The sequence below is a fragment of the Tachypleus tridentatus genome, chromosome 13, assembly GCF_004210375.1.
Source record: "Tachypleus tridentatus isolate NWPU-2018 chromosome 13, ASM421037v1, whole genome shotgun sequence".
NCBI lineage: Eukaryota > Metazoa > Arthropoda > Merostomata > Xiphosura > Limulidae > Tachypleus > Tachypleus tridentatus.
This window is the reverse complement of record NC_134837.1, coordinates 26240214-26265674: the sequence shown is the minus strand read 5'-3', so window position 1 is coordinate 26265674 and position 25461 is coordinate 26240214. Positions and strand designations below refer to the sequence as shown.

The window sequence follows — 25461 nt, the reverse complement described above, 5'->3', positions numbered from 1 at the left end:
AACCCGCGACCCTCAGATTACGAGTCGAACATCTTAACACATTTGGCCATGCGGAGCCGAAAGAATACTGAAATGCATGGTTTATTCTATTTGAGAGCAAGCGTGATACATTAAGAATATTAAGTAGTTTATATAACTACCAGTATAAAACTTGTTGCCGAACATGATTATGGGAGCGTTGTAATGTTACAGTCAATCCCACTGTTCGTTAGTAAAGAGTAGCTGAAGAGTAGGCGGTGAGTGGCATTGACTAGCTGCCTTCCATTTAATCTATCAGCTCAGAATTAGAAATGGCTAACGCAGATAGCTCTCGAGTAGCTTTGCCCTAAAGCTCGACAGAAAAAAAACAGTTACTGATTTAGAGGATTCTATAAGTTAAAAACAAAACTGGTGTCATTCATGTCTGATCAATATTGTCTTACAGCTAATATTAGAAGATAAGCTGATAAATATTATTAATTTAATGGGTCGTATTTCAGAATGGGTTTATTAAGGTTAATATTATAGTACTAAGTATAATATATTACTTTATATTATATACCAGAATATACTCTTTTGTTTTTTTCTATTTATTGGAATTAACAATGATTATTCAGTAAATTTTGTGATACAAAGTCGTTTTTTTTTTCATTTTCCGTCACAAGAGTGCTCTGGCTCAGGTATATCCCCCTCAGGTGGATCAGTGGCAAGTCTATTGACTTATGTTGCAAAATAATGAATTTCAATATTAGCAGTAAGCACTGTGCGATAGCCCATTGTGTAGTTTTGTGCTTGAGAACATAGAAGCAAAATTTGCTTTTATATATAAAAGTGTACAGATGACAACACGTTCAAACGAATATCATATTTTTATGTGATCAAACATGATAATAAATAATATAATGTATGAAATAGGAATAACTGCTATTTATTATCTAGATAAATATTCAATTTCGATATGTTAAAAACAAAGCTGAGTGAAATTAAGTAGGTAATATATTTTCAACAGTGTTTGATGCGAATGAAACATCCTACAGTTAAACCTTCCAATCACGTGTAGTATATTACTCTGACGTATCTCCTTTGTAAAAGATGAACAATAGTTAAGCATATCTGCACTAAGTCCATCGCATGGACTTAACCCTGAATATTAGCGTTATAGGCTCTCAACTTTGACGCTAAGTCATTGTGAGTTATCATCACGAGTGTACAAACTGAAACTCAATTAGAAATAAATACATGTTTATTTGTTTATCAGAACTAGAATTTAATACACACATATTTTCAGTCATAAGAACACAATGTGATTAGTTATACGTCAAAAGTAATTTAATGAAAAGCAAATTAAGTTAAACGTTATACTAGTATCAATAATGGATATACATGCAAATAATGAAAAGCCTGAACAATAATATATGAGATTATACAGTTTGCTTCGTAAAACTGAATTTTATAAGTAGAGAGTTAATACTTCATTAAATATTTATGTTATAATTTCGTCAATATGTGAGTGGTAAATTCGCCGTGTACGAGTTTGGTAAGTTGGAACATTGAAAACAATACTGAATTCTTGATGGTATTCGATGAGTTTGATTTACCGCAACATTAAATGTTCACGAATATGTCAGCTTCAGATATTAAAAGTGCAAATCATGTGATATTAAAGCAGCGTATGTCATAGAAATTGATGCTTTAGTAAGCATTTTTAGCGATGTGTACAAGCACCTTCCTAGACGTTAATCATGTCATTTTGTTAGTTGTCTATTGGTTCTTTTCATTGGACAAGTTCTTGGAAGGCGTGGTTAATCAATATATTATATATATATATAATCAAATAATTGAAGTATGATGCATTCGATAATAATACAGCTTTTCTTGATGGCGTTAAGTTACATTCAAACAGAGAGGTTTGGTATATAAAGACATACACGTTCTTTTCACTTTGAAAAAAGTTGAATAACACGACAGTGGAAACAAAACTGATATTAATATCTTCGAAACAAACCATTTTTCACGATGCAGACATCTTTGTCTGATGAAAAATCGAGGTTTAACGTTGCGAATCTTGCCTATGCATATGAAAATCCATTAGTGCAAAGTAGAAGTCCTGATGACACCGAATCCTTGGATACTAAGTCCATAAGAGAGATTTTCGTGGGAGTTCGACGACGGAGTCGTGACCCTGATGCTCAACCTGCCAACAAGATCATGAGTGGGGACACTATCCCTATTTTAGAACATGATATACTAACTAATCATTATGCGACCCACGATGCTATCCCCAGAGTCGAACATTACCTTAATTCTGTCGATAGAGCAATTAGTAGGCCTACATTAGATGAACTCCGTACTGTGCCAGCGAATAGTTATGTAAGTAGATTTTTCCTTTGATTAAGAACATGCTGTATTGTTCAATGACTCCAAAAGACAGGATAATTTTGGTGAAAATGATTAAAAATACGGAACTTAATTTTATTTTAAAACGAATGGGTTGGAATATCTCATATATAAGTAGAAAAAAATCAATATTCTTGAGACCCGAGGAACAATTACCTCATACGTTTAGCTAAAGCTTCATCGGTTATTTATAAAACTTTGTGATCACGGTATTGGTCGAATGGATTTCATCAAGGTCTGGCCCTGAAAACTGTCATTTGGTCAAAATGGTAAACAAATATTTTTGTTTTCTTTTACAAACTTAGCTTAGTGATTAAGGTACTCTTGTGAATCCAAGGATACCTGGCTCATGTCTCGTTGTGAGTATTTACCTATATTAAAAACAACTAAAGTAATGAAAACTTCATTAACATTACAGATGAAATTACTCTCCAGATACGTAACTTAAAACATAGCAATATAGAGCTAAGCCTATACTCTAAATCGCCAACTATATCTAATCGGTAATAACATATTCGACAGCTATTTTCGTGAGCTATTCAGTTACATTATTAAAAATCTGCATTTTTTAAACCTCCGTTGACAGGTTTTACTTACATAGACTAAAAATTACGCGAAATTTCATTCGTAAAATATCTATACAAAATGCTAAGCTCAGGGAATGAGGAAAATGTAGTTCAAAATGGTACTCGAGAATTCTGAGAGCTGAAAGTTAGTTTGTTAGTAGGCTCAAAATATCAGTAAATGACACATGTGTACAAAGTTTGTTCATATTTGTTTTTAAATCGAGGGCTTGTTGTTTGTTGTTAAGAACAAAACTGCACTATGGGCTATTTTTGCTGTGTCCACCATTCGAATGAAAACCTGATTTTTAGTTTTATATGCCTTCAGGTTAACGCTAATTTACTAGCGAAGATGGGGGATAATCTTATGGTATCTTAAACTTAAAAAAAAAAAAAAGAAAAAAAATAGCGATTCCTAAATGGTTACCTAAGGAAGATTTCAGCCTTTTAAACATTCATTTAATTTTGGAAACCTATGATTGATGTTTAAGTTGACTGTGATGAACCAGGTAAAGATAGAATGTACTGAAAGCTGTTTAGTTACTCACTTCAAATATGTAATACAATTTTAATTTTTACCTCTTTATAGAATAATTTTTATTTCAGGCTATCCAACCCAACCCACAGTTTTCAGGTGACAGTAAGTACTAATTACAAGACTAAAAATGGTAACCACTAATAACAAAAGGATATGTCACGCTGAATGTTCAATTTATTATTATTTGTATCTGATATTTATTGTTAAACACAAAGCTATACGTGGGCTATATGCGCGTGCTCACCACGGGTATCACAAACAGATTTTTTTTTTTGCATTGTTGAGCCATTGGAGGCTGTATATTTTAAAAAGAAATGCGCTAAAAACTTCATGACAGTGCGATAGGATGATACATTGTAAACGGTTATCTAATCATCGTACGACTGACTGACTGTCTCTGGTGTTTGGGTATATATATTTTGTATACTCAGGATAGTCAGGTGCATCAGACCTCTTCCTCCTTCCAATACATTGTTGAAATGGACTGATTAATTAGTAATAATATCAACTTTAAACCGGTCCTTTTCAGAGCAATGTCCATTTATATTGTTCATCATTTTTTTTTAAATTAGTCTAGAACGTAGATGGCCTGTTTTATTTTAGCTCTATTTTATTATTACTATTATTATTATAATTTTAAATGATTTTATCTTAATGATCTGATGTACAAATTTAACGGGGAGAGGTGTTTAGCTCTCTCTTCATCATGTATGCAATATCTGTCTAGTTCGTATAACAACTCATTTTTTCACCAATTTTTGTCAAAATATTTTATTGTACTATGTAGAAATCTATCTGGTATTGTTTTTGTATTTGAGCAATTGTGCATGAACTTTGAGGAAGTGGTTTTAGGTACTCTGTAACCTGATGTAATTAATGTATTCTGTAATGTTTGGAGTATCTAATATTAGTAGTTTTGGTTTGTTTTAAATTTCGCGCGAAGCTACACGTGGGCTATCTGTACTATCCGTCCCTAATTTAGCAGTGTAAGAGCAGAAGGAAGGCAGTTAGTCATCATCACCCACCGCCAACTCTTGGACTACTCTTTATCAACGAATAGTGGGATTGATCGTGATATTATAACGCTTCCACGACTGAAAGGGCGAGCATGTTTGGTGTGACGGGGACTCGAACCCATAACCTTCAGATTACGAGTTGAGTGCTTTAACTACCTGGCCATGCCGGACCAGTAATTGTAGTATATTATAATTTTGAAAGTGAGTCCAGCTTACAAAAACGAGTTACAACGGTGAGAAAAATACCATTGATTTGTTAAATCTTGAATTTACGTTTTCATAAAAGAGAGGTCTGAAGCCCAGGTTGATGGATTTTCAATGCGTAAATTCGTCGGAATTTTCTCAACGAGCCAAAAACATCATAAGGAAAACGAGCGAAAAATTGATTTACTCCTTACAGGTATTTGAGAGAAAGAGGAACATATCTCTTGTTTTGTATACGTTTTTAATCACGATGTAATACACCCACATCATCAACTTAAACCTAAAGATGTTGGAAGGGTAATAATTTAAATGTATGCTGTGAAAAAACACGCTTTAAAGTTGCATTTTCGCAATTATCATAACCAGAAATATTAAATATAAAATATTAAATAATAAATATCAATTATTTTATATGAAACCAAAACCATAGATTTAACTTAAAAAAACGTTGAACGATTAAGCTTCTAATTATCTATGATATAGCTATTGCAAAAGTAGACTGTCTTTCTCCCCCAGTGGCACAGCGATATGTCTTCGGACTTACCTAGCTAGAGACCGGGTTTCGATACCTGTGATTGCCAGAGCACAGTTAGCTCATTGTCACTCACAGTAGTGGATTTAAGATTGTGTGGGGCCCAGGGGCCAATAAAATTTTATGGGCTCTGAGACCCATGTAATTTTACCTAGAATAAAATTATGAATGTGCCTTCATTAAGACCATGGGTCCTGGGGCTAAGCCTCCTCTAGCCTCTACCTAAATACGCTACTGCCATTGTGTAGCTTTGTCTTTAACATCAAACAATCAGTCTAGACTGTCTCGAATTTAAATGTGTTGGATCATAAAGTGTGACTTGGTGAAGATAGATCTTCCAAGCAATACAATACCTGCTAAAGAAAAGAGAGTTGTTAGAGAACATAAATTGTTGAATAGCTTTACTTAGGCTGTGATTTCAACAAGAAGCTTTATAAAGATGTACATTTCGTATTGAAGTCATAAACTCCGGGATATATAAGCTCTGAAAAGTTGATAATAGCTTTATTAATAGCTTCCGAAATTAAAGTATGTTTGCATGTTTAAAATCTGTTTCGATAGTATTGTTTCTGAAATTCTATTGGATAAAGAAGTTCTGAACGACTCTAGAACAGAGTAATAGCTATTTTGATTAATATCAGAGGGCGCTCTATGTAACACGAGCGAGGGTCAAATGTGTCGAAATTTGAAAGATAATCGACCTTAAAATTGAAAGTACGTTTTACAAGGTAGTTTACATTGGGATTTTGACTGTTAGATATTATTTGAAGATATTTATTACAAATGTCTATTACAAAAATAAAGCTTCATTACGTCTTCAGTTCCATATAGGAGTGTAAATATTTATCTCTGGCATTGTGAGAAATATCTAAAGTATAAAAATTTTAAGTAATAGACTTTTACAATGTGCGTTTAGTGTTATTAGTAACTTCTAAACAAAAATAAGGGTAAATTATATAGGTTATAAACAAACACATATATATTTATAAGTAAATAAAGCGTAAATAAATTGACGACAAATACTTAGTGTTAAAAATAGAAGCGTATTGATTCCTTGTATTGTCGGTATTGATTCCTTAAATTATCGGTTGAAAACTCAAGCGATCATCAATGCCTTCATCAGGTTAGTATTCATAACCCTAAAGCCAATATGATGAAAACAATGTTTAAAATGATTTTAAACATTAAAACAATTTTGATTTTTTTTGAGAGGAGTTAGTTTTGGAGAAGTAAAAATAATTACACTATACACAACCTTTTTCTTAAAATTACCTATTATTTATAACTTAAAAGTGTCATACTTACTATTATTTATAACTTTAAAGTTGGTAGTGTCATACTTACTATTATTTATAACTTTAAAGTTGGTGGCCATACTTACTATTATTTATAACTTTAAAGTGCCATACTTACTATTATTTATAACTTTAAAGTTGGTAGTGCCATACTTACTATTATTTATAACTTTAAAGTTGGTAGTGCCATACTTACTATTAGTTATAACTTTAAAGTTGGTAGTGCCATATACATTAGTTATAACTTTAATATACTGTCCATACGAATTAAAGTTTACGACGTGAATCTTATACAATTATAAAACCACAATAGGTTATCTGCTGTGTCTGGTGATGGGAATCGAACCCCTGATGTTAGTATTGTAAATCCGTTGACCTTCCACTGTCCCAGCAGGGAACCTCGTAAAGAGAGGGTAATAATCTGTACAGATAATGAAACGAATATTTTTAATTAATGAACTCAATTAACAGAACAAAAATGTTAAATAGAAATACTTTATCTTTTTATCAGATCTCTCCACCAACACAGGATAACTAATATATGGTTGTAGCATTATGCTACTAAATATTTGAAACGGATTTTCGTGAAAATGCTATGGTTGATTGCATTACGCAACAGTTGAAGCTGTGTTAACTGGTTACAATATTATATTATCCATAATTTTGTTTAATTTTGTTTTTTGTCGTGTGGGTTTCGCGTTTTATGTTGCAAAGCAACTAGGCTACCTGCGCCTTGGACGAGGTAGACTATTGTACAACTTTGTGCTTAGAAACAAACAAACTACTCGTTTAAGGTTAAAAGTTTTGTAAAACTAGAAACTGACAATATAGCGTACTGGGTATCCCAATATTACGATTCAACAAAGTTTCGTATTTCGTGAATACCACAGCACCGTGATGTTTAGCTAAGAAGTTTCAATTTCGTGGTTACCATAACACTGTGATATTCATATATAAGTAAAAGCGGCTTCTGTTTTTATATTATTTATTTCATTATTATTATTTATTATATTATTTTTAATATAAGTATAAATGTGTTCCTTTGTATTGGTTTATTTGGTTATTGGTTAATAAACCAATACAAAGGAACACCTTTATTTTGCTATATTAATAAATATATTCAAACATTTAAGTACGCCCTCTACATTCCAACACTCAGTTACACAACCCCTTTCAAACATGTAGTCAGCTACCGATCAGTTACCTGTTTCTTTCTTTGTGAACCTGACGAAGACCGAAGAAGGTCGAAACGTTGTTCGCTCCTCTACGTAAAAATTTTTCTCAACCCAAACGAGCTGTTTGTACATATATGTATCTTTCTATACAAGTGGGTTTTCTCGACATCACTGTGATATTCAGTTTAAAACTATGTCATACTTCATTTTACGGTTTTTGTGAGACAGAAAGTGTTTGACAATGACATTCTGTTTAGATATTAACCTTCTAATGACCTATGATAGAACAGTTTTGAAACTAGACTGTCATATCTTCCAAATGAGGTAGCCCCAACGTCTTAGCTTGTTATTCGTGTCTTGGATCGGTTTATATCGAGTGCAAATTTTTGTTTGAGCCATATGTTTAATGTAGAAAGACCAAGACAGAAATGCGCAGGTTTTCGTGCTGAAACATGTGTACAGTTTTGAAAGCTGGTGATAACTTTATCAGGTTCTGTTCAAATTAAAAATAGTTTCCACTTTAAAATACTTTATTTTGAATTAATACATTCTATGATCTTATTGGACAAAGGAATTAATTATGATTAGCGACTCTTGAAAAGGGAAACAGTAATAAACTTGTATCGATCCAGAACTTGTATCTGCGTTAGCTGGTCCTAACTTGGAAGTAATATACTAGAAGGAAAACAGCAAGTTAACATCACCCAACGCCATCTCTTGGGCTACTCTTTTACCAACGAAAAGTGGTATTGAATTACATTATAATGCCTACAACTGTAAGGGTGACCGTGTTCGTTGATGGGTTTCAAACTCGCAACCCGAAAATTTCGAGTAAAGCGACATAACCACCAGGACATTCGTCGATTGAGAAGTTATTTATTAATGGTAAAGATATTACAACAGCAAATGCACATGAATAAGTTTTATGATGTATCAGTATTTTTATATAAGCCCTTTGCTTTTTGTAGAGCATTGTACCCAGTTTTCATTCAACCGTATTTTAAATGATGTAATGAATAGTTCAAAAGTCTATTTCTAAAGGAAAGTCCTCCCTAGTAGCTATGTGGTAAGTCTACAAACCTGTGGTGGGCACAGCCCACATAGTTCATTGTGTAGCTTTGCGCTCAATAACAAACAAATAAATATGAAGTAAAAATTCTCGAACGGAACGATATTTCTCGAGTTTTTGTTATTTTTATTGAACTGAAATCATGTTTGATTATCGCCTGATTGATAATGCCGTGAAATGAGGTTACAGAAACAATGTTTCCATTCTTTCATATACAGAGGTACAGCCTTCTTAATAGTATAAAGACTTGTTTTTATTCGTTGAACAAATATTTGAAAATTTCCTCCAACATAGTGTACAAGAAGAGAAGTATTTTTTCCTTTTGTAGATGGAGACCAACTACAGTATATCGAATTTCTACCCAGGATAAATGGTCGAGCGTAACCAACTAATTAACGTGCCAAATGTGAATCCAAAAGTTCATTGAACACGACCCCCCACTGCGGTAAAATGTAACCTTACACTCAGGAGATGCGGGTAATTTAGAAGAGTGACAGTCTATAATTTCTCTTTTTCATCAGAGAAGAGTAGCCCAAGCGTTGCGGCTGGTACTTTCAACTAGCTATCTATCCTTCAGTCTATTAGTTCGAAATTAGGAACGGCGTTGCGGAGATAGCAATTGTTTAGCTTTTAGCAAAAATACGAAATAGACAACAAGGAGAAAATGTCTAAATAAATAAATTAAACAGACAGTTCTGGTTGTAACCTGTTTCGTCTGGTTCTTATGAACCTCGCGTCATTTCTGCAAGGCTACTGCTCTAGGCTACATGAACATTGGTTTTTTTTAGTTTTGTTTTGACGAAGGAGTCTTACATCTGGAAATTAATGAAATTCATTATAAACTAAAATACCGACACTAAAGTAACGAATATTGAGAGTTTTGCAGGAAGTAGCATTAGAAACAAGACGATTTAAATTTAAATAGTTACTGTGAACCGTTAATTTCTCAAGTGTGAAAAAAACATAATAAAATTATTATTTGCCAAACAATTTATAAAACTTTAAAAAGGCCCCGGCATGGCCAGGTGGATTAAGGTGTTCGATTCGTAATCTGAGGGTCGCGGATTCGAATGCTCGTGGTACCAAACATGCTTGCCCTTTCAGCCGTGAGTGCATTACAATGTGACGGTCAATCCGTCAATCTACTCGTTGGTAAAAGAGTAGCTCAAGATTTAGCGGTGGGTGGTGATTACTAGCTGCCTTCCCTCTAGACTTACACAACTAAATTAGGGACGACTAGCATAGATAGCCCTTGCGTAGCTTTACACTCATTTCAAAACAAACCTTTTGGCTCTAAGACTGATATATGATTTGCGTGTTTACCTATATATCTATATATTAACCTTGGATATAAATATCTTTAAGTCGTGCTTAAATGAAAAAAGATCTTTATTTCCAGTCTTATGTTTCTTATGCATGACAAATCTGTATGGGAAAAGACAATGCTTTATTTTACTATCTCGTTTTACTTTTCCATATGAGGATTTAATCATGTTCTACTACACTTTATGGATGTTACTTTCCAGTTTTATAAGCTGAAACTAATATTTTATACTTAACAACTGAATATAGCTTCTTACATACACTCAATACACCTACATCTGTAACACTCTTCAAGACCTCTAAATAAGTTTTTTAATTATGCTTTGTATTTTTTATTGATATACGATTAGTAAGTAAAACTCCATATTTCTATTGTTTTTTGTTGTTTTTTTTTTAAATTTCGCGCAAAGCTACACGAGGGTTATCTGCTCTAGCTGTCCTTATTCTATAATAGATACGTGGTAGACTAGAAGGAAGGCGGCTATTGAATACCATCCATCGCCAGTTCTTGAGATACCCTTTAGCAACAAATAGTGGAATTGACGGCACATTATAAAGCTTTGTAAGAGCGAAAACGTTCAATGATGGGATTGGAACTAAAACCCGCAGGTTGAAAAAAATAAGAAGGAGCGAATAGGTTGTACAATTTCACCAAGTTCTTTGTGCCTTCTGATTTTTTATTCAGTTTCTTTTTTCCTGAAGAACGTTCGTATTTGGGTTTATGCAGTCCTAGCCATTGTTACAAGTGTTCTATAGCACCATCACTACACAATACTATGTATACTCTTCAAAATAAGAAACGCAAAAGGCAAAATTTGAGACATATTATTAACAAGTTTATTCCGGGTAGTTCTGTACGACATGTGTGAAACTTTACACATTCACTGCTGAACATCCAAAGTCTGCAAAGGCGAAGTCCACGTTCATTAGTTGAAGTTTAACGTCACTCAACATCAATAACGAGTATGCCCCCCGTGAGCATCAATAACTGCTTGGCATCTCCTGCCCATGGAAGCAATGAGATGACAAATCACATCCTGTAGAATGGCTGTCCACTCAGCCTGCAAAGCTGCTGCAAGCTGAGGCAGAGTCTGCAGTTGAGGTTGTCGCCGTCTCAGACGTCGGTCCAACTCGTCCCAAAGATGATCGATGGGGTTTAAATCTGGTGATCTGTAGGGCCAGGGAAGAACGTTGATGTTATGGTGTCTCAAGAAGACAGTGGTGAGTCGGTCTGTGTGAGGACGGGCGTTGTCATGTTGAAAAACGTCGTTGACGTTCACCATGATGGGTTGCACATGGGGCCTAAGAATCTCGTTGACGGTTGCGTACGGTCTGACCGGAAATCCTACGCAGCCCTGGTATGGTTGAGGCAGTGGTGGTCCTATCCCGAAGGTGACGTAACCGGATGTAGCGATCTTGTGCGGGCGTGGTCACACGAGGTCTGCCAGATCGTGGACGGTCACGAGTGGATCCATGTTGTTGGTGACGATTTCATAGCCTTGTGATGGTGCTTGGGTGGACATTCACAGCTCTGGCAACATCTGATCGAGATTCGCCTGCTTCCAAGCGACCAATGGCGTTGTTGCGTTGCGCTTCAGTCAGTCTTGACGTAACTGTATTGCGTGTCGGTGGCTTAACACTGAGCTATGGAAACCGAGAACCCGTCACTTGTATAGGGATTTTGCACATGTTGCACTTGCAGAACATGCAGATCTCTCAAACAAATTTATTGGACACGCATACGTTTTGGCGAAAAATCCGATGTTTTCCTCCGTTTTCAAAGTGCACAACTTTTATTGTCATTTTGGTCTGACAGTCAGTGCCTTAACACGTGTAACATCACATACTCTGAGCTTGTAACGTTATTACATATATTTATCTTTAAAATAACAAAAATATCCCTTTTGCGTTTCTTGTTTTGAAGAGTATACTTTCCAGCAGTCCCACACAGCGGTATGTCTGCGGACTTACACTGCTGGGGACCGGATTTTGAAACCCTTGGTACAGATAGCCCATCGTTTAGTTTTATGCTTAATTGCAAACAAATTAGCTATTGTAACTTTCACTTGTTTTTATTTGCTCGCATTTTAACATATCTTAAGTTCTTGCTGATCGAATTTTTAACAATAAGGTAATCTCATAAAAATGTCAGATTACTTCCAAAATCGAAGAGGTACTTCATTAAAAGAAAAATCATTAACTACCAAAAAGATTTTGTTTTGTTGTTTTTGAATTAAGCACAAAGCTACACAATGGGCTATCTGTGCTCTGCCCACCACGGGTATCGAAACTCGGTTTTTAGCGTTGTTAGTCCGCAGACATACCACTGAGCCACTGGGGAAACCTACCAAAAAGAATACATATACTATGGTAACATCTCTTACAGTTCTTTATCACAACTGGTGCAATTCCGTACACAGCAAAAGTCTTGAATATATATACATATAATTTAAGCATATTTTTATTTTGCTCTAAGCCAATTAAAGTGTTATATAAATAAAATGGGATACTTATTGTTTTGTATGGTATTTCTCATATAGTTTTCTTCGAAGTACGATTGCGATAATCAAGCAGAGGGAGGAAGCGAAGCAGTAAAGTTTGGATGGATAAGAGGTGTATTTGTAAGTATTAACGTTGTCCATCACTAAACATTTCCTATCTTGAGATATTGTACATGTAATGATATTTTCAAGTATTTCATGAAGGGATTATTTTTATGTTTGTTCTGTTATTTATAAGGGAAATATTAACCATTAGTGACTGATTTCATTAAAACGCAACTCAGTATTTACAAAGTGCAATTACGAATTTATAGAATGAATGTTGTCCCGCAAGCAGTGATAACGAAATTTGGATAAATGATAATAAAGAATAAACTAACACAGATAAATGAAAACTTTTTTCCAGCATATTTTTTACGACGTTTCAAACAGTCACCCTTTATTTGGCAATGGAGACCGTATTGCATTGTAACAAGGTCTTCATTGCCCGATGAAGGACGTCTGCTTGAAACGTTACACAAACTAGAAAAATTGTTTGTTTGGACGTAATCATTTATAGTTGAGATCTTTACTTTTAAAACTGCTAACTATCTGAGACAATAACTAGAATGAGACTCAGGTTCGAGGCCACATTGTCTCCATAAAAGATGTCTCATGAAAATTTCAGTATTTTAGTCTTTAACACTGGATATATATTTTAAAATCGGAAAGGCCTTGCCGAAAAACGTTACTTTTAGAAAACATACGATCACGTAAACCTGGGTGTAGCCTGAAGTAGACAACGTGTCCGGCTGCAAGTCGAATGATTCAGGACTCTAGACTTGATAAGAAACGGTATGCTCCTCTCTTTCAGTTCGGCCCTGCATGACTAGGTGGTTAAGGCACTCGATTCGTAATCTGAGGGTCACGGGTTTAAATCCCGTCACACCAAACATGCTCCTCCTTTCCGCTGTGGGAACGTTATAATGTTACGGTCAATCTCATTATTCGCTGGTAAAAGAGGAGCCCAAAAGTTGGCGGTGGGTGGTGATGACTAGCTGTCTTCCCTCTAGTGTTACACTGCTTAATTAGTGACAGCAAGTGCAGATAGCCCTCGAGAAGCTTTGCGCGAAATTCAAAACAAGCAAACTTTTTTAGGTGTAGGTGTGTTATTAAAATGAAAGTCACTCCCGTTACACGTCTCATTTAGCCGAACTAAGCTGGCGTCGATTCCTACTGAATCTTTTCTCTTGACTCTAGCTCGGATTAATGGACATTTATATTTGAATCTTAGAATACTCTGACCTCGCTATTTAACTCATGCAGGTTGGCTATTTATAAGAAATTGTTTCAATGTAGTACTGTATTTCTGCACTTTAATATTACATTATAATTCAATAAAATTAATTTGTTCTATGTGCTTTGTTAAGTTTTATATTTTTATTCCTTCAGCCATTAAAACATCATTTGTGAGAAATGTTGAACATTTTTGTTCATGATTATGAGATTATTTTAAAACAACAAAATGTACGTTTCATTACGAAACAAAATATTCAGCACGAAAGAAATAATATATGAAATACATCAAAGAAATATATATTTACTCTCTGTGAGAAATACTGATATACGAAACGAATGTTGAAAGTCATAGAAGAAATAATTTAGTGTAATTATATTGTGTTATTTTGATGTGCTTATATATATATATATAAATTTGTTTTCTTAACTAACAGTTACGATGCCTTCTCAACATCTGGGGCGTAATGTTATTTCTCAGAATGGGATGGATGACAGCCGAGGCAGGAATCGGTATCTGCATTTGTAATAATATATCTTCACGTAGAAGTGTTTTATATGCTTCACCAAATAAGGAATATAAATAGAAATAGTTAGCCGTATCAATATGTGTTCTCGTCAGACAATTGTTAAAGCTGTGTACAACTTATGTTAATGGGGGTTGGGGACATTACCCCTTAAGTTAGCTTGACAATATATGAACTCATTTTAAAAAGCGGAATATTTAATGTTATTGAAATGAAAGGTAATTAATTAATTTTACTTGTCTTGTTGACTGATCCGATCAAACACTTTGCATGTCTGGAGTATGAAAACAATATTTTATAAACAATAGCAAAGTGTTCCCAACAAATGTAAGCCTTATTATTGTTCAACTGTTACTATTGTAAGGTATTCAACTGGTTCGTACATATATGATGTTGATATTGCTACTTCTTGTTCGAATACGTATTTATTTTGGTTACTGATAGTGTAGTTGCTGCTAGTTTCAGTTGAGTGCTTCCAAGTATTCAAATAGATTATCGTTAAGTATCATAGTAAATATATTAGCTGAAGATATTTTATTATGTATTTAAAAAATAATAAAATGCAAGAGGAGTGATATCCATTTTAACATTTCTTCACCCACTTTGTAGTTACTACAACGAATTTTGACGAAAGAAGAAATCAGTTGAACTTATAATGTAGATGACTTATTACTGTGTAGTAAAAGTTACAAACAGAGAGGGAGCTGGAAAATCAATGTGCTTGTGAAAAGCAGAGTATAATTTTTATAATTATATTTAATGCAGTATAAATACTGATAAACACAATACTATATTTTGATAGTTTTGTATAAGATATTTCTCACTGGAATTGGTGATATTTAGAAATTTTGACCTAACTGCTTTAATTTTTGTGGATTAACATTCTTTTTATCATTCATGTATACAGGTTTGGCCATCGTAATAGTGTTGTTAGCTACAGTCGTTACCATTCTTACTACAATGTCTATGGCTGCTATTTGTACAAACGGGGAAGTAAAAGGAGGTGAGGCATGTGTTCAAAGGTTAAAGGTTAACTAGAGGTTAAAGTTAGTTAGCTCTATGACGAGTCATTATACCACTAAAATTATAAAACGGTGTTACATTTGAGATGCTATTAAATCAATAACTCGGCTGGATAGTGAAACGTTTAGGGATAAACAACTCTAAAGTCCGAGGCTCGAATTCCCGCAGAAGACAGAACACATAACCCAGTGTGGCCTTGTTCTAATCAAACAAACCCATTAAATTAAACACTCTACATAAAATATTTAAAATAAACCAGAGTCATTGTTAATAGGACATTCGAAAATATTTTAAAACAATTATTTTGCTTGTGTTCGAGATACATTGTTTTAGTGTATTTTAATAATGATTATTTATTATTAAATCTATTTACATAAAGAATATAGAATTGAAATGTACCGTAATTAAACTTCCGAAGAATTGTATTGTTGTTTTTATAAATTAACATTGCCATCTTTGGATCTTATGTTATTTAGAAAAAAAGGAATAATATCATAAAGTGAATTACAATATAAGTGTTATTTTTAATCCAATCTCCAAATGTTATAGTTTTTATTCTTTTTCACAGGTGGTGCCTACTTCATGATTTCAAGAACGTTAGGGCCAGCTTTTGGAGGTTCCATAGGGATTGTATTTTCATTTGCCAATTGTGTAGCAGTCGCCATGTACATTGTTGGTGCTGCCGAAACAGTTCGTGATTTATTACAGGTGGATAGAGAACTATGTCTGTTTTTAATATATCTATAACATCTATTTTGAAACTATATTTCTGGTTTCCTACAATGGATATAATATATGATGAGATCTTTTAGAAAATTTGGTCAAGTTGGCGGAAAGAGAAATTGTTTACCAACTTTATTGTTAAGCGCAAAGCTATATAATAAGTTATGTGTGTTCTGGACATTACAAGTATCTCAACTTGGTTTTTAGCATCTTAAGCCTTCAGAATTACCGCTGAGCCTTTGGGGATATCTACTAATTAGAGAGAAAAAACAACTAAGTATACAGTCACCTAGAGAAGGGTCAAAGATCAAGTTAACCATAGGGCATTACCTCTTTCTTCCTTTGTGAACCTGACGATGACCGAAAAAAGTCGAAATGTTGTTCGCTCCTCTACGTAGTGCTTTCTCTACCCATACCAGCAGTTTTTGCATGTACACTTTTGTATCGTATTCCATTATACTTGTCATATTAAAAGTATTTTATTTTCGTTAAAGACTACGGTCTTTTACGTTTCTTCAAGAAGAAAAATTCACTATATCCATTGCCAATTATATCTTTTTTTTCCTAATACCAAAATGTTTAAACGCTTGTTTGTTTGTTTTTGAATTTCGTGCAAAGCTACTCGAGGGCTATTTGCGCTAGCCGTCCCTAATTTAGCAGTGTAATACTGGAGGGAAGGCAGCTAGTCATCACCACCCACCGCCAGCTTTTGGGCTACTCTTTTACCAACGAATAATGGATTTACCGTCACATTATAACGCCCCTACGGCTGAAAGGGCGATCATGTTTGGTACGACCGGAATTCGAACTCGCGACCTTCAGATTACGAGTCGAACGCCTTAACCCACCTGGCCATGCCGGGCATGTTTAAACGCTGAATGGAATACAATTCATATTGGCGTTCATACTAAAATAATTCGTATAATATTACTTAAATCGTGCTTTAATAAGTCATACTATCTTAGGGTCTTTTCTGTTTCATGCAAATAGAAAAATAAATTGAATAAAGTTTTTAATACTGATTTCAGAAATATAAATTAAAATTTGGAGAAATGAAAGTAATTATATTTTATTATTTTGTGTAATGCATTGGTTACCAAGCCTATTTTGCTGATACTTTCGAGGGTTCTACGAGTTATTTTACAATTACTTTTTTGGGAAAAGTGTATATGTAGTTGATGTATCATAGCCAGTAAGTGGCCCGTTAAAAAGAAGAGACAGCCAACATGTTAAGAAACAAAGAAAGTACTTTTAGCATTACATATATACCTTTGTAATTAAAATAACTACAATATGTTAAGACAATACAAAGTATCTAATGACATTGTAACAAATTCAATGTGAAAATTCAGAAATATTCTTCAATATTTCATTGAAGAGGTTACCACTTTCATGTCTATGATACCGAACGAACCAACAGAAATATGATTGTTTGTTTGTTTTTGAATTTCGCGCACAGCTACACGATGGCTATTTGTGTTAGCCGTCTCAGGTTTAGCAGTGTAAGACTAGAGGGAAGGCGGCTGGTCCTCACCACTCACCGTCAACCCTTTACCAACGAATAGTGGGATTGACCGTCACATTATAACGCTCCCACGGCTGAAAGGGCGATCATGTTTGATGCAATAAGAATTCGAATCCGCGACCTTCAAATTACGAATTGAGCTCCCTCACCAGCCTGGCCCGGCATGGCCAAGCGCGTTAAGGCGTGTGACTCGTACTCCGAGGGTCGCGGGTTCGCATCCCCGTCGCGCCAAACATGCTTGCCCTTTCAGCCGTGGGGGCGTTATAATGTGACGGTCAATCCCACTATTCGTTGGTAAAAGAGTAGCCCAAGAGTTGGCAGTGGGTGGTGATGACTAGCTACCTTCCCTCTAATCTTACACTACAAAATTAGGGACGGATAGGACAGATAGCCCTCGAGTAGCTTTGTGCGAAATTCAAAAAACAAACAAACAAATCCTCACCAGCTGGCCAGAGATACGAGAAATCACGTTACGACTGGTTCCATAATGTCACTTGTTACGTTTCTCAGCCATGCTCCAAGTACTTTCAATTTGCTGCTGATTTTAAATGTAAAAAGTGAAGTTTGGAGAACTGATTTTAAACAGGAAAAAACGGGAATATATTTTCATTCTTTAAAATATTTTTAATTAAACACAAATTTTATTTAAATAAACATGTATTTATAATAGTAGAAGTATAAGAAGCCTGATGACAGGAAAAATATTTCACATACTTACTTCGTTTGAGAAATCAGGAGCTGATTTAATTTTGTTTAACTTAGTCTTTTAGAGCACTGTTTAACTCTTGTAGCAAGTTTTCCTAGAAGTACAAAATATACTGTGACTGATTTTATATTTAAAACAATAATCTTGTTTTCAGACATTTGATGCTGGTTTTGTGGAGTACCCTAGCAGTACTAATGACGTTCGTGTTGCTGGGATTCTGTTACTTATCCTGATGACTGGTGTAACTTTTGTGGAATGGCGTTTGAAAACAAGGTAACTTCTACGTTTTCTGGTTTTATATGTTTGCTATCAACGTCGTGTTGTTAAAAAATTGGGTTTAGGTTTTGGGTAAGTCAAGAAAAGGTTTGATCATTTTTTATGTAAACTAGTGGTAGCTTAGGGTGTGTCTTCAGAACGACGTAAATGCGAAATAAATACTTGAAACCTTTTTAAAATTGTAATGCTTCCAACATAAGGCTTCGTATAGAAAAAGCTATATGATAAAATATTAAAAGGGTGTTCGAGCTTATCATGATATTAATAAATATATACACAAACACTTTTTTTTTTAACTTTCCACAGGCTCAGATATTTTTGTTGATCCTACTTTTGATGTCACTGATGGACTATTTTGTTGGCGCTTGTTTGAATCCTACATTAGAACAACGTGCCAAAGGATTCGTTGGCTGGAACTGTAAGGAAGGCCTCAAGTTTCTTGATCTGCTTGTAACACAACAACAAAAATCAAATTTCGTTGTAACTTTTATAGAATATTACACTTATAAATCCTTGTACGTTTTAATTACCTTTATAAAATCTTACACACACATGAAACAAGTATACTGATAAAAAAGACAGACGTGTTAGAGAGTTTTGGCATTTATTGAGAACAAGTATAATTAATAATTATATTCAGAATGATCTAATTAATAAAATATAATGAACGATTTAATCTACAAAATATGCTTTGTAGATCCTAAAGCACTACACATAACGAGGTTTAGAAGTAACATGAATGTGGTTTACATCATAATTAAACTAATGATAATTTAAACCATACCATCCTTTATTGACCCAATACAGGTTCCCACTACGAAGAGTACGTAATAACATTCAAACTATACTTGTCTCCCTGCTTTATGATATATTTCTTTCTAAAATTCCATAAGTATTAAAATCACTACAGCCTAGCTGTAGCTAGAATCTATTTAATAACATTAATTTTAATTCAACATCTATCATGGAATTCAAAGGTAATACATGAAATGTTATTAATTTAATACGTATTTTGTGCCATTTTAGAAACATACTATGGCTCAGCAGTATAATTCTAAAATCAGGTTTATATATCCGTGATTGGCACACTATGGATAACCCATTGTGTAGGTGTGGGCTAAAACAACAATAACTGATAAACACACTAAATGATATATAGCAAATACACTTAATGATGTGTATAGTGAACACTGAATAATATACAGTGTACATACTGTATGATATATAGTGATCACGCTAAATGATATATAGCAAATACACTTAATGACATGTATAGTGAACACTGAATGATATACAGTGTACATACTGTATGATATATAGTGATCACACTAAATGATATATAATAAATACACTTAATGACATGTATAGTGAACACTGAATGATATACAGTGTACATACTGTATAGTGATCACACTAAATGATATATAGTAAATACAATGATAATAAAGACGAAATTTTACGCAGTTGTGAATGCCACTTGTTTTATCATCTTTAATATTATTATAAATATGACAACGTGTTTTCGGTTATTGGACGTCTAATGAGTTTGTGATTGCACAACAGTGCAGGTTGCCACGAAGAATTTTGGACCAGACTTTCGAGGTGAGAGCTTCTTCAGTGTATTTTCTGTCTTTTTCCCATCCGTTACTGGAATTTTGGCTGGAGCAAACATATCTGGAGATCTGAGAGTAGGTTTTCCTGTTTCTCTGTATTAATTATTTAGGCTAATAAGCAGAATATAATGACATAGTAACTTATTTTGTAGATGCATTTATCTTTTGCATGTTAAAAATTCATAAGACCTGGCAATAATATGTCTGAGAGTTAGAAAAAAAAACTAAAACTTTTAAGTTCTAAACAGAGTAGGAAACAAGTCAGCGTGTGGTATATATAATGGAATATATATGTTGTTTTAAAAAAATAACAACAAGAACAAAATATACCAATCGGTAGTATTATATACCTTATTGTATGGTAAAATTACTTTTGACTAAAAGTAATTCCACCAAAACTTAGGTGTATATATATCCTTATATATATATTTCCTAGTGCAAAAATACAACATTTTTTACATGCTATTAATCTGTTAAACAACGAAATTAATTATAAAATATAACCGTCTTTTACTACTTTAGGAGTTAGGTGGTCATAGGGTGGTTTATATAAAAAAAAAAAAACATTTCTGATAAGAGTTCAAACAAGTTACGTTTCTTGACAAAAAAAAACATGCATTATTGAGTTTTTCTCCTTGATCAGATTATAAATTACTTGCGTTCGAATGAACTATTTTCAAGTTTGATTAATTCTATTTCTAAAAGTGAAAAACAGGATTATCAGCTGTAACGTGTTTCACTGTACATCTAGCTGTATTTGCATTAGTGAATCTTCATATAAAGTTTTCGGTTTATAACTGCTGCGTGAGCTTGGAACGAAAGAAGTTGTAAAGACAAAATAATCATGTTTATTGCAGGATGCATCTGTTGCGATTCCAAAAGGAACCTTTATTGCCATCATAACAACTTCTATAAGTTACATCCTTATCATCATCTGGCTTGGATTTACGTTAGTCCGCGACGCTACGGGAAACGTTGAAGACGTCTTAAATGGGAACTTTACAAATTGTGCTGGCCGTACGTGTGCTTATGGAATGAGTAATTATATTCAGGTGAGCACAATTCAGTCTAGTATGTCTAATATATTAGTTAATAGCATAACCAATGTTTCTGTTTACTAGCGGCAGTAGTGGCTTTACCAGCTAGATGTAAATATCAGTTATAATATGACAGTTTTTACTGATTGCTGAATGAAAAGATAGTTTAATAAAACTGGTAACTGTGGCTCAAGTTACTACCAAAATAGTGAGCCAAGCTTATTTGTCACATTTTAATACACATTGTATTAACCGGCTACTATCATTGATATCTAGGCGTGGTCTTGTAATCAGTGTGTTTGGACGATGAATCAGTGAATTAATGGTTCATTCTCGTATGTTGCAAAAATGCGCTTTGAACTGTGGGGGCGGAGATGTTCTGTATGAGCTTTTGTCAAATTTTACTGTTTCTTCAGACAAGAGTATCTCAACCGTTGGCGGAGGTGCTTGTAGGCTATATGTCTCCTCTCTAATCTATCAGCTCAAAATGAGAGATAATTATACATTAGCTAGCCCAAGTATAACTCCACGCTAACTTTCTAAAAGAGTGGCAATATTCTGTAAACAGTATTTAAACAATCCTGTTTTTTATAGTTTTGAGCTTTCCTCTAAATAAAAAACATGTTTACTTTTGAATATCCATAACATATCACCTCTGTCTTTATGGAAAATTCAAATTTACAGTTAAACATTAAAAGAGTTTCGTTTCAGGTTAATAGACATTCGTCTTTTCCAAAAGTTGATGCTGATTTGTTTTGGGTGCTTATTTTTATGAAGGATTAGTTAGTGTACACTAACAAAAAAAACTTGAGTAAGGAAACACATTATGATAATATAATAATAAGTTGGTAAAAATGATTTATAAGCATAATGAAATGATTTGTTTTGAGGGGACAGTATACATATTTCGACACAACATTGGTTTGTCTTCTTCTGGTATTTTTACCAATTTATTATAGCACCAAGAATTAAAAAAAATGAAAGAAATCTGGAAATCTGATTTCGAGGAAGAAGTTGTCTTGAATATCTGTGAAAAACGAACTTTAAATATACTTGAGTTGATTTACGATCCTTGTGTATACCAATCTGATATAACATGATATAATAATGTCACTAAGTACTCTGTAGTTTCCTTCCAATGTAGTTATCCGTTATGGTAATGGATATGGCGAACATAACGTTGTTAAAATATTAATACCATACACTCTTCTAATTCTTTAGAAGAACATTATAATATTAACATTATGTCTTTAAAATTTTAATCGGCCTAGTTTCTTAAGCACAAAGATACACAATGAGCTATTTGTACTCTATGTATGTAAAACGGTTCGTTTGGGTTGAGAAAATTTTTACGCACATTCCCGACATCAGCAGAAAAATAACCAACATTTGGCAAAACTAGTAACAAAATATGACATTCCAGTTAATACCAAATTTATTCAAAACCAGGCACAAAACTGAGGTCTATACTATGTAAAACTACACTGACAAACACCACACCAACATTATTTACAAAATACAATGTGATAACTGCCACGACTTCTATATTGAGAAACAAGTAGAAAAATGGAAACCAGATTCAAAGAACATAAAAGTCACCTTCACACGTTTTCGAACACTGCAAGTCAAATAAACACAACATAACCATAGAAAACACTCAAATACTAAATAAAGAAACAAACATAAACAAACGCAAAATTAAAGAAGCCTTACTTATACAACAACTCAAGCCCAAAATAAACCAATTCTAAGGAACACCTATATACCTATATTAAAAATAATATAATAAATAATAATAATAAAACAAATAATATAAAATTATATATTAAAAAAAAAAAGCACTACCTCTACATTCCGACACTCAGTTACACAACCCCTTTCAAACATGTGGTCAGCTTCCGGTCGGTTACTTCTTTCTTTGTGAACCTGACGATGACCGAAGAAGGTCAAAACGTTGTTCGCTTCTCTACGTAATTTTCTCAACCCAAACGAGCTGTTTTCACACATATACATCTTTCTATACAAGTGGGTTTTCTCGACATCTCTGATTACTATTTGTACTCTGCTCACCACACGTTCGAAACTTGGTTTGTAGCGTCGTCAGCCTGGAGGCTTACCACTGTGCTTATAATTGGTTTAATATAGCATATTATGACAAGTGTAATTAATTATATCCATTACATAGTTATAAAAAATCTCTTTGATATAATGTTGCTTGGTGATTAAAAAGAGCTTTCGTTCATTTTGTCTGTTGTGCTCACTATGAATATCGATACCTGGTTTTTTTAGTTTTATGAGCATACAATTTATCGATGAACAACTGGGAGGCAAAAGTTTGTTTTTTTGTGAAATTTCGCGCCAAACAACTCGACGGCTACTTGCATCACTTGTCCCTAATTTTGAAGTGATAAACTAGAGGGAAGCTTCGAACCAACACTTTCTACCCCTAATTCTTGAGCCTTATTTTACCAACAAATAATGTGATTGACCGTCTCATTATAACAATCCAAGGGCTGAAGGGGTATTACGTTCTGTGATGGGATTCGAAGTCACGATCTGCAGATTTCAAGTCGAGTATTCTAATCCTACCGACTCACGTGGTGGTCCAAAATTATTAATTTTGTACTTGCAGCTAGAGTTCGCTGTAGATGTAGGTAATATAGCTTAAACGTTGATAGACTTGTGGTAGGAATGAATGTTATGGTTTTCACAAGTTTTACAGCTTTATGTTTTCTTTTTATACACAAACACTAAAAGATGAACGTTCAACCACAATAATATCAGTCGCTAATAGTTGTATTTTTAATGTATAATGTATTAGGTATAGAATATCTTCTTAGATATTTAGGGATAATTTTTCGGTATTGCTTCTTTGTCACTTGATAATGCAGAGAAACGTGTAGAGACTTATTTCTTATTTATATATTTATGCATGTAAGATTACTAATTATGCCTTTAATTGCAATTTATATTTAATCATATGTTTAGTATAATCAGAAATGCCAAAAATACTCTTCTGTACTAAGCTTCAGTTGTTTATTGTTAAGCACAAAGTAAAACAATGGGTTATGCATTTTGCGCCACTACGCGTATTGAAACCTAGTTTTATTGTTAAACGCCATAATAATTACTGCCACTTCGGGTGCTTCTCAGAGTCCAGAATCGTATACTTACTGAAATGATTGTTTACTTAAAATATATCAATTGTTAAGCCAGTGTATTTTATCGCTTTGATAACTAATTAACAGGACCACAAATGACAGCACTATGTTGTTAGAATCCGGGTTTCGATACTGGTGGTGGGTAGGGCACAGATAGCTTATGTACAGGCTTGTGCTTAACTACAAACAAACAAAACCAGTTTACTTGGTCATTGTTAAGCACAAAGCTATGCAATACGCTACCTGTGCTTTGCCACCACGGGTATCGAAATTCGAATTTTCGTGTCATAAGCCTGCGATTACTACGGGCTTTACAGTATAACTTGTTTCATTCAAACGAAGACTGTACTCATAATTTATATCAGTCAATATCTTAACTCAGTTGGATTACAGTTACGTCAGTCTTAATTAAAGAGTTGTTTATAATAGCCTGATTTTTTTGTTTGTTTCTTTTAGTTTGGTTTGGTTTGTTTGGAAATTTCGCACAAAGCTACTCGAGGGCTATCTGTGCTAGCCGTCCCTAATTTAGCAGTGTAAGACTAGAGGGAAGGCAGCTAGTCATCACCACCCACCGCCAACTCCTGGGCTACTCTTTACCAACGAATAGTGGGATTGACCGTCACATTATACACCCCCACGGCTGGGAGGGCGAGCATGTTTAGCGCGACGCGGGCGCGAACCCACGACCCTCGGATTACGAGTCGCACGCCTTACGCGCTAGGCCATGCCGGGCCATTTCTTTTAGACTCTGGTTTAAAGCTATACAAAAGACTATCTGAACATAGTTGTCTCTAATTTTAGACTAACAGAAGGCAGCTAGTTAACAGTAACTATAGCCAACTTTTACCTGATCGAATAGTGGGATTTCTCTGTCACCTATATAAAGCACATAAGGCCAATAAATAATAAATTACTTTTTTTCTACGTCAATGAGCCGTGAGCATTGAATCTTTGAATTCACAATCTTGGCACGCTAATCACTAGGCCATTTACGTAATTAAAT

The 25461-nt window shown here is 34.1% G+C and overlaps 1 pseudogene across 1 annotated transcript in view; it reads left to right on the top strand.

Annotated features, from left to right (window-relative positions):
- The first annotated feature begins 1832 nt into the window (after nucleotides 1-1832).
- LOC143238080 (solute carrier family 12 member 2-like) overlaps nucleotides 1833-25461 on the top strand; it is a 61156-nt pseudogene continuing 37527 nt past the window's right edge. Inside the window, exons 1-9 of the transcript XR_013020398.1 lie at nucleotides 1833-2349; nucleotides 12632-12712; nucleotides 14305-14380; nucleotides 15302-15397; nucleotides 15986-16125; nucleotides 18526-18644; nucleotides 18954-19065; nucleotides 20211-20335; nucleotides 21118-21312. The product of XR_013020398.1 is annotated as a solute carrier family 12 member 2-like (transcript). The remainder of the gene's footprint in view (nucleotides 2350-12631; nucleotides 12713-14304; nucleotides 14381-15301; nucleotides 15398-15985; nucleotides 16126-18525; nucleotides 18645-18953; nucleotides 19066-20210; nucleotides 20336-21117; nucleotides 21313-25461) is intronic.